This window comes from Seriola dumerili, unplaced genomic scaffold (assembly GCF_002260705.1).
Source record: "Seriola dumerili isolate Sdu_G_001 unplaced genomic scaffold, Sdu_1.0 BDQW01000066.1, whole genome shotgun sequence".
NCBI classification, from domain to species: Eukaryota; Metazoa; Chordata; class Actinopteri; order Carangiformes; family Carangidae; genus Seriola; species Seriola dumerili.
In genome coordinates, this window is record NW_019174321.1 from 199,379 (window position 1) to 209,802 (window position 10,424).

The window sequence follows — 10,424 nt, forward strand, 5'->3', positions numbered from 1 at the left end:
AAGTAGTATAGTATGGCAGAAAAATGACAAAAAACGACATAATATAGTATGGTCAAAATGCTATAATTATGCATAAAAATGCATAATGATATAATTATGCATAAAAATGCCAAAGTAGTATAGTATGGCAGAAAAATGACAAAAAACGACATAGTATAGTATGGCATAAAATGTCAAAAATACATCATAGTATATTAAGGCATAAAAGGTCATAAAATCGTCATAGTATGGCAAGGCATGAGTCAAAATGATATAATTATGCATAAAAATGCCAAAGTAGTATAGTATGGCAGAAAAATGACAAAAAACGACATAATATAGTATGGTCAAAATGCTATAATTATGCATAAAAATGCATAATGATATAATTATGCATAAAAATGCCAAAAAACATCAAAAGAAAGTATGGCAGAAAAATGACGAAAAATGACATAGTATAGTATGGCATAAAAAGTCATAAAAACGTCATTGTTTAGTAAGGCATAAAAAGTCATTAAAATGTCATATTATAGTAAGGCATAAAAAGTCATAGTATAGAAAGGCATAAAAAGTCATATAAACGACATAGTATATTAAGGCATGAAAATGATAAATATGTCATAGTATAGTAAGGCATAAAAAGTCATAGTATAGTAAGGCTTAAAAAGACATAAAAACGTGATAGTATAGTAAGGTATAAAAACGACATAGTATAGGAAGGCATAAAAAGTCATAGTATAGTAAGGCTTAAAAAGACATAAAAACGTGATAGTATAGTAAGGTATAAAAACGACATAGTATAGGAAGGCATAAAAAGTCATAGTATAGTAAGGCTTAAAAAGACATAAAAACGTGATAGTATAGTAAGGTATAAAAACAACATAGTATAGTAAGGCCTAAAAAGTTATAGTATTGTAAGGCATAAAAAGGCACAAAAACAACATAGTATAGTAAGGCCTTAAAAGTCATAGTATAGTAAGGCTTAAAAAGTCATAAAAACGTGATAGTATAGTAAGGTATAAAAAGTCATAAAACCGACATTGTATAGTAAAGCATAAAAAGTCATAATATAGTAAGGCATAAAAAGTCAAAGTATAGTAAGGCATCAAAAGTCATAAAAACCTCACAGTATAGTAAGGCATAAAAAGTCATTGTATAGTAAGGCATAAAAAGTCATAAAAACATCATAGTACAGTAAGGCCTGAAAAGTTATAGTATTGTAAGGCAGAAAAACGTCATAGTATAATAAGGCATAAAAAAGTCATAGTATAGTAAGACCTAAAAAGTGATAAAAACGACAGTATAGTCAGGCATAAAAACGTCATATTTTATTAAGACACAAAAAGTCATAAAAACAACATAGTATAGTAAGACCTAAAAAGTCACAAGAACAACATAGAATATTAAGGCATAAATAGTCATAAAAACGTTATAGTATAGTAAGGCATGAAAATTACATAGTATAGTAAGGCATAATAAGCCATAAAAATGTTATAGTATAGTAAGGCATAAAAATGACATACTAATGTAAGGTATAAAAACAACATAGTACAGTGAAGCATAAAAAGTCATAAAAACAACATAGAATAGTAAGGCATGAAAATGACATAGTATAATAAGGCATAATAAGTCAAAAAAAGTTATAGCATAGCAAGGTATAAAAACAACACAGAATAGTAAGACATAAAAAGGCATAAAAACAACATAGAATAGTAAGGCATAGATAGTCATAAAAACATTATAGTATAGTAAGGCATGAAAATGACAGTATAATAAGGCATAATAAGTCAAAAAACGTTATAGCATAGCAAGGTATAAAAACAACACAGAATAGGAAGACATAAAAAGGCATAAAAACAACATAGTATAGCAAGGCCTCAAAAGTCATGGTATAGTAAGACATAAAAAGTCATGAAAACATCATAGTATAGTGAAGCCTAAAAAGGAATAAAAACGTCATAGTATAATGAGGCCTAAAAAGTCATAGTATGTTAAGGTGTAAAAACGTTATAGTATAGTAAGACTTAAAAAGTCATAAAAATGACATAGTATAGTAAGGCCTAAAAAGTTATAGTATTGTAAGGCATAAAAAGGCACAAAAACAACATAGTATAGTAAGGCCTTAAAAGTCATAGTATAGTAAGGAATAAAAGGTCATGAAAACATCATAGTATAGTGAGGCCTTAAAAGTCATAGTATAGTAAGACATAAAAAGTCATTAAAACGAAATAGCATAGTAAGGAATAAAAAGTCATAAAAACGTCATAGTATAGTAAGGCATAAAAAGTCATAAAAACGACATAGTATAGTAAGGCATAAAAAGTCTCAGTATAGTAAGGCTTAAAAAGTCATAAAAACGTCATAGTATAGTAAGGCATAAAAAGTCATAGTATAGTAAGGCATAAAAAGTCATAAAAACATCATACTATAGTAAGGCATAAAAAGTCATAGTATAGTAAGGAATAAAAAGTCATAAAAACATCATACTATAGTAAGGCATAAAAAGTCATAAAAACGTCATAGTATAGTAAGATCTAAAAAGTCACAAGAACAACATAGAATATTAAGGCATAAATAGTCATAAAAACGTTATAGTATAGTAAGGCATGAAAATTACATAGTATAGTAAGGCATAATAAGCCATAAAAATGTTATAGTATAGTAAGGCATAAAAATGACATACTAATGTAAGGTATAAAAACAACATAGTACAGTGAAGCATAAAAAGTCATAAAAACAACATAGAATAGTAAGGCATGAAAATGACATAGTATAATAAGGCATAATAAGTCAAAAAAAGTTATAGCATAGCAAGGTATAAAAACAACACAGAATAGTAAGACATAAAAAGGCATAAAAACAACATAGTATAGCAAGGCCTTAAAAGTCATAGTATAGTAAGACATAAAAAGTCATGAAAACATCATAGTATAGTGAGGCCTAAAAAGTCATAGTATGTTAAGGTGTAAAAACGTTATAGTATAGTAAGACTTAAAAAGTCATAAAAATGACATAGTATAGTAAGGCATAAAAAGTCATAGTATAGTAAGGCATAAAAACATCATAGTATAGTAAGATATAAAAAGTCATAGTATAGTAAGACATAAAAAGTCATAAAAACATCATAGTAAAGTAAGGCCTTAAAAGTCATAGTATAGTAAGGAAGAAAAGGTCATGAAAACATCATAGTATAGTGAGGCCTAAAAAGTCATAGTATAGTAAGGAATAAAAAGTAATTAAAACGAAATAGCATAGTAAGGAATAAAAAGTCATAAAAACATCATAGTATAGGAAGGCATAAAAAGTCACAGTGTAGTAAGGCGTCAAAACGTCATAGTATAGTAAGATATAAAAAGTCATAAAAATGACATAGTATAGTAAGACATAAAAAGTCATAAAAACGACAGTATAGTAAGGCATAAAAGGATTAAAAACGACATAGTATACTAAGGCATAAAAACAACATAGTATAGCTAGAAATGAAAAGTCATAAAAATATCATATTATAATAAGGCACAAAATGACAGTATAATAACGCATAAATTTCATGGTATACTAAGGCCAAAAAGTAAAAAAAAAAAAAAATTATAGTAATGCATGAAAAGTCATAAAAACGAGATCGTATAGGAAGAAATCAAAGCAATAAAAACAACGTTGTTATGCGTCATTATACTATGGTTTTTTTTGCCTTACTATACAATGGCACTTTTTGACATTTTTATGTCTTAGTATACTATGACGTTAGGTTGTCAGGACCAGCCCTAGCTTTCCTCATCATTTGTTTTGACAGTATAAAGTCACATTTTTTTTATTGACATTAAAAGGATAAGACTGTCAGTATTCTATATTTGTGTTATTTATTGCATTCGCCATGAAAAGACTTAACCAACAATGCATTACCCTGTCTCTCAATAATCTGACTTCTTTACCATTTTAATTTCCTAAAACAGCTGCTAACTGTAGTTTTTAACAATCGTTACTCAAACAAGAGGAAAATAGGGAATTTATTGGGGACTATTTTCAGCGGTGGATTAATCCACATTTGGTTCTCTGGCAGCAGGACGGTGTGTGTGGGACTGAATCAAAATAAAGCACGGTGTGTGTGTTCATGATGATGAAGGAACATGTCACCCAGTGCAACACTGTGACTCACTGGTGTGTTTTTAATAGTTTTTGGAAACAATGCAGGAATAATACGTCAGTAGGAGACAGTGTTGGCTTCAGTCTTTTTATGGGTTATAATATGTCATATAATATTCTATACAATATAATAATATAGTAATATCTTCAGCCTTATCCTTTAATCCAGACCTGCTGCAAAGATTTTCATCCACCTTTTCAATATCAGCTCTTAAATGCTTGTCAGAAAATCACAATTAAGGAGTTACACTCTTGAAACCTTGTCATAATAACCTGCACTCAAAAGCAAAAGTGTTTGTACTTGAATCAAATGAGGTCTTTCTGCGCAATTGGAAAACATCAAAACATGATTAAAAATAACTACCTGCTACTAAACCACATTATAATGATTACAGCCACTTTCTGGCAGAGTTAGAACAAAAGACTGATACCCCCCCCCCCCAGTCTTTATGCTAAGCTAATCTAACTATGTGCTTTTTTTCTTAACTGTTGCCCATTCAAGACTGTGACACAGGTGGTCTTTATGTGTGTCTGTACATGTGTATGTTTTCCCAAGTGTGACCTGCTGAGTCGATAATGGGAGGAGAGCAGAGCTGTGAGAAGAAAGCCAAGGAGAGAGAGGACAAGACTGAAAAACACCAAGAGTCTGCCAGTGCTGACACTTCAGGGTCTGAAGGTATTCACAGGAGCCAAATACTTTTTCTCTGTTATGAGGGACTTCCACACCACTACATTGTACTTTTCCCTCCACTGAATGCATCTGACAGCTGTTTCTACTTTACACATTAAGATGTAACATAAAAATTTATGATAGGCTTATAAAATACAACACATTGGTAAAGATGAAACCAGTGGTTTCCAGCCTTTTTTGGCTTGTGACAACCTACGAAAACACTGTAGTTGTGTCGCCTTGTCACATTTCAGATGTCTATGTTTTTAGCAGCTTCACCAACGAGACATTTTCCCTCTGAACTTCTCAGATAGTTTATTTAAATAACTGTAACCGGCCCAACGAGGTGAAATTATTCAATATTTCTCAAAAAAAAGAGAGGAAGGATTAGACAAAAATCACCAAAATGAAAACAATTTTTTCTCCTTTCCTCTCCCTTTAGTCATCTCACAACACTTCAGATTTATCCAGTGACCCTTCAGAGGAATCCTGACCCCTAGGTTGGGAACCACTAGAATAAACTGTATAATAAAATAGTTAAAAGCAGTTCCACCTGGAGCAGCTACTGCCGCTTTTCAATTAATCTAATAATATCATATAGAATAATACATTAGTTTATTTTCTGAATAAATAATTTTACTTTTGATACTCTGAGTACATTCTGCTGATAATAGTTCACTTCTGACTGAGTTAGATTATGAATACAGGACTGTTACTTGTAGTAGGAGATTTTTACCCTAATGTTCTGGTGTTTCTTCCACCACTGCTCATATTCATATTGATACATGATGAAGTACACGACAAAAAAATCTGTTGCATATTTTAAATGGTATTTACCAATGATCACCTTGAAAATAAAGCTGCCTTAAATCTGCAAGAAGTAACTTTATGAAGATCGTTTCATTTCAGAATAAAGGTAATCTGATGTCACAAAATATGTAATGTATACCTTACTTTCACAGACGCCCCAGCCGAGCTGCCCCAGTGCAGGATGGGAAACAGGCACGTGGACAACATGTGTTTCATGATCTCGTGCACCAACTGGTACTAAACTGGTCCTGGTACAACAGCGTGATAATGGAGCAGAAGACGTCAATGTGGGGAAGGTTCGAAAACCCATGTGGAGTTCAGGTTGTTGTCCTGTGACCTCCGGGCCGGACGCTGCATTCATGTACCCGCTGCTGCTCTGAAGAGGACTTCTTTAGAAACCCCTGTCGTGTTAATGAATAGTTAGAGGATGAGTGGGCCTCTCTTGATGATGGCTTCTCTGTAAACTCCCCTGCTTCCTCTTGCAAAGAGGATGTTCCTGCATGTGCAGCTCTTGAACTTGTCTACATGCATTTGCTTTTTCTGTTAACACACTGAACAGGATTGACGTGTTAGAAACGCTGCACGTGCACTTAAAGTAACAGCTGTAAAAGTCACAGATTCCTATACTGATTACGACTGTGTCTGAATTTCTCCTCATGCTTTCACTAACATTTGGTCTGTGGCTGAATTTGAGCCAAATCTGTTGTTTGATTTGTGAATAAAGATGTTTGTCTTTTTCCCAATTGTGTCTCATTATTTCTCAACATTGAAATTAAAATGTTTAAAGGTCTCATACTTAACACTTTCCCTGTGTTGATACATAAGAAAATATATTTGTGGTTTTTAGAACCAAAAACCATCTCAGTGTAGTTTTATATCTCCTCTCTCAGGCTTCTCTCTGGAGCTCTAGTGACAACAGGTCAGTCTGTTTTTTGAGTGATCTAATTAAAATATAGCAGATTTCAGGTAAAACACTCAGAGAAACCAAATCCTGCAAGGTTTGGATGGTGGGTCCAGGTGGGCGGGGCTTGGTGACTGCTTTGTTGTGACATCACAAAGTTCCAGAAGTCCTGACGGCTGGTTTTAAGGCTCAGTTTCTGAATACAGGCTGTGTGCATTTCTCTGTGGACTGAGGCTTTGATACTTTCACAGTATTAATATAGAAGCTAGACCTGATCTATAATCACACTACACATGGACAGAGACCTTTACACTATATGGACCTTTAATGAACAACATGAAAATAGATGGAAGCGCCTCATTAATTTTTTTACAAATATATTTTTCCCTCCTTTAAAGTGTTGTTAGCCTGTAAACATCATCATGAGCAACATCTTAAACCTGCTCATGGTCTTGATGTGATGCCTCCACCTCTACTGTTCCCACTGTTTGGTAGATGTGGCACCGTCACTACATGAAGGGCGGTAGATCTTGTGTGGCACTGAAAAACCTTAAAGCAGGTGTTCAAGAAGCAAATTCAACAAAAAGAACATTGGCTGAAGCTCAAAGAGAAAAAACAAGCAGCCTAACAGCAACATATTCTCTCCTCTGATCACTCAGAAACATTTTCCCTTCTGGGCCTCCCTTGACTGGAACCCACCACCTGCTCAGGTAAGCTGAGGTGAGCAAAACAGCATATGCATTCATCCAAGGTTGGCTGTGAAATTACAATTTAACTATGGGCACACCTTACTGTCAATACATAAACAACAACACAACAGTGGATAGTGGAAAGGCCTCAAGGCCTAACATCTACCATCATGATATTATCATATGTGTGTTATTGACACAATATCAATACTTCATTATTTAGTCACTGTCACCCGTGTACATGTGTGTCCTTGTGTGGTTGCTGATAGAATAAACATTATTGAGCGGACTCATCAAGCCGTCGCTGTGTGCTGACACGTGGTCAAAAACCTCCACAGGGCACCTTCAACTTTGGTAAGTGGTGATGCATTGACTCATTTACAACGATGACATAAAGTCTGTGAAACAAGAAATCTGAGCAAATGATCCATTTGTCCACAGTAAAAGAAAGAAAATGTCCCCATGAAAACTCCATATAAAACATTAAATTGCCGTGAAATTAAAATGTTGTTGGACGGCGTGAGTACTCACAGAGTCCAGTCCCATTACTGGGCAGGTGGTTTCACACATTGCATATCACCAGAGGAGGCGCATATTGATCCCTGAAGGGGTATTTCAGCAAAATGCCACAAGGCAGATTTATTATGCACATCTGGTAGATTTATACTGCAGATGCCCCAAAACTGTTAATGGACTTACAGAAATTCATTTAGAATCAGGTCTATTCAAAGCAAAGCTATAACAACGATGAAATGTACATTTTAACTGTGTATTTTTTTCTTTCTGCTGTATCACACAACGACAACAAAGATCAGAGAGAGAAAGAGAGATAAAAAAGATTAAATAATAAATAAATAAGTTAAAGTAAACAGAGACAGACAGGAGGTTTAACTTATTGGTGATTGCTCTGGTTAGTTCTTGGCATATTAATTTAAAGTGAAGAAGGCAGCACTGTGGGCCCCCCCCCCCTCAGATAAAGCTGAGACACCTGTGACCCCCAAACACTCCTCAGGGTAGATATAAGTATGAATGGACAGATGAGAGTTTCAGGATTCCTGGAATATAAGAACCATGTTGATGAGACGTCCTGATCCTCAGTAATCTAACAAACATATTGACTGTGCAACGTGACAAAAACTCATTGATTTTGTGACTTATTTTGGCGGCTTTTCTTGACTTGTTCCTTGTGTTTTTTAAGCCTATACTTAAGTCTATATTTATAGGTAAACTGGCACCATGTGGGTTTATTCATGACGCACATCCGAGGGAAGTGACACTGAAACTGAAAAATGTGTATATCACACGTCAGACTATCCTCATTTAAAAAGCGAGCCCACAGGTCGTCTCTGCAGCAGGGTTACGTTTTGTTGCTAGGCGACATCTAGTGGCCGTAGTAATCATGACAGGAGCAAAAGGGGGAAAGTGCGGCGATGAGCGACAAAGTCTGCGTCAATTCCCACGTGAAAGCAGCAGTTTATGTTGTTTTCCTGTCCACAACTGTTCGACAAAGTTAACCGCGTTGTTATTATTGTAACCATGACAACGAATATCATCTAATGTTGAGGAAGTACTTATTCTAACCCCAAATCACCATCTTTTCCTAAACCAAACAAAACCATGACATTGTTATAACCTCTTTAGACTTTTTGGAGAGAGAAAGTTTTTTGTTTCTTTTTAAAGCCACCTTCACTGCCTCAGTGAGCTGTGTGTTAAAGCCACTGCTGCAGCTCCAACTGCTGACCTCCGAAGTTGTTTCCCCACTCGATGGAAATTTAATGCTTTAGACTGTGAGAACACCACACAGTGACGAGGTCCAGGGAAAAAAAAGTTTTACATGCATCAATAAGCAGGAAAACAGTGGGACATGTTTTGGAAACAGAAAACTGCAGGATGCGCACAGTAGCTATGTATGGGATCTGGACACCACTGAATAACCACATAATGAAAAACAAGCCTTAGACAATGAAGTTTTCACTTTTATTGACATTTCATTGTTAACAGAACATTGTGTTATTTGTATATAATTGGCATGGGACAGTAAAACCAAACAAAACGTAAAAATATGAACCAAAAGCTTTCTGTTCCAGTCATTTAAACATTTTAAATAATAAAACTTTCTCTCGTTAGAAATAAAACTCGATCTTCTCAAGTCATTAAACATGCCTATGCAATATAAGCATCATCATAAAAACATTATGTGCAAAGGATGATCATCTTAAATAAGAGAGAGGGAAACAAAAATACAAAACTTTTTCAAAAAAGCCTTTGTTGGTCTTTTTATTTACATGAGCTGATATTTGATATCCGACATTTGACATGATGACTCTATAAAAAACAAACAAACAGAAGGGTGCATCAGTTCGCATGTAAAGTGAGCCGAGATCAGATTTTTTTCATTTTGATTTTATAATCAACCCATTTCGTCAAAAAACCCAAAAACCAAAACAAAAATCATGTATTTACAGAAAACATCTCTTTTTTTTTCTCTTCATAAGAAAAACTAACTGAATTGAATCTCTCTTAAAGCTATATCTGATAAAATCTCCCTACAAGTAGTAGTAGTAGTAGTAGCTGTGATATTATCCAAAGAACTTCAATATATCTTGTAACTTCAAAAAGGTCTGCCCAGACTACCTCTGATATGTTTTTATTCACCTACGTATATATATTTTTTTTAAGAAAAGAGAACAATAGAAATTAAAGGCAACAACAGGCAAGTTAAAGGAAGACTTAGCCACGTGAAGCCACACTCCAAACTCACAGCAGCGTTTGTCAGACACGGGGTTTTTATTTTTTAATACCGTAAAATGTAATTTGTGAAATGTATTTTTATCTATGGGGGGCAAATATGAGTTTTAAGCTCAGTGAGTCACTGGTAAATTAGAAACAGTTGAAATTTGAACAAAGCTGTGGACGGTTTGAAAGCAGTTCTGGTTGCGAGGTGACTTTTTATTTATTAAACAGAGGGCAACGTTTACCTAAACACATTTATTTAAAGGTCCCATGTTTATAAACACTTTCCTGGCATTTTTATTTTGAAGTGTTGATCCATAAGAAGACATATTTGTGGTTTTAAGAACCAAAAACCATCTCAGTGTAGTTTTACATCTCCTCTCTCAGGCTTCTCTCTGGAGCTCTAGCAACAACAGGTTGGTGAGCCAATCAGAAGAGAGGAGGCTCTGACTGCTTTGTTGTGACATCACAAAGTTCCAGAAGTCCTGACGGCTGGTTTTAA

The 10,424-nt window shown here is 34.4% G+C and overlaps 1 long non-coding RNA gene across 1 annotated transcript; it reads left to right on the forward strand.

Moving 5' to 3' along the window:
• Positions 1-4,680: 4,680 nt before the first annotated feature.
• On the forward strand, positions 4,681-6,342 carry LOC111219477. Its single transcript, XR_002665020.1, has 2 exons — positions 4,681-4,795; positions 5,752-6,342. It is a non-coding gene; the product is annotated as an uncharacterized LOC111219477 (long non-coding RNA).
• The last annotated feature ends 4,082 nt before the right edge of the window (positions 6,343-10,424 follow it).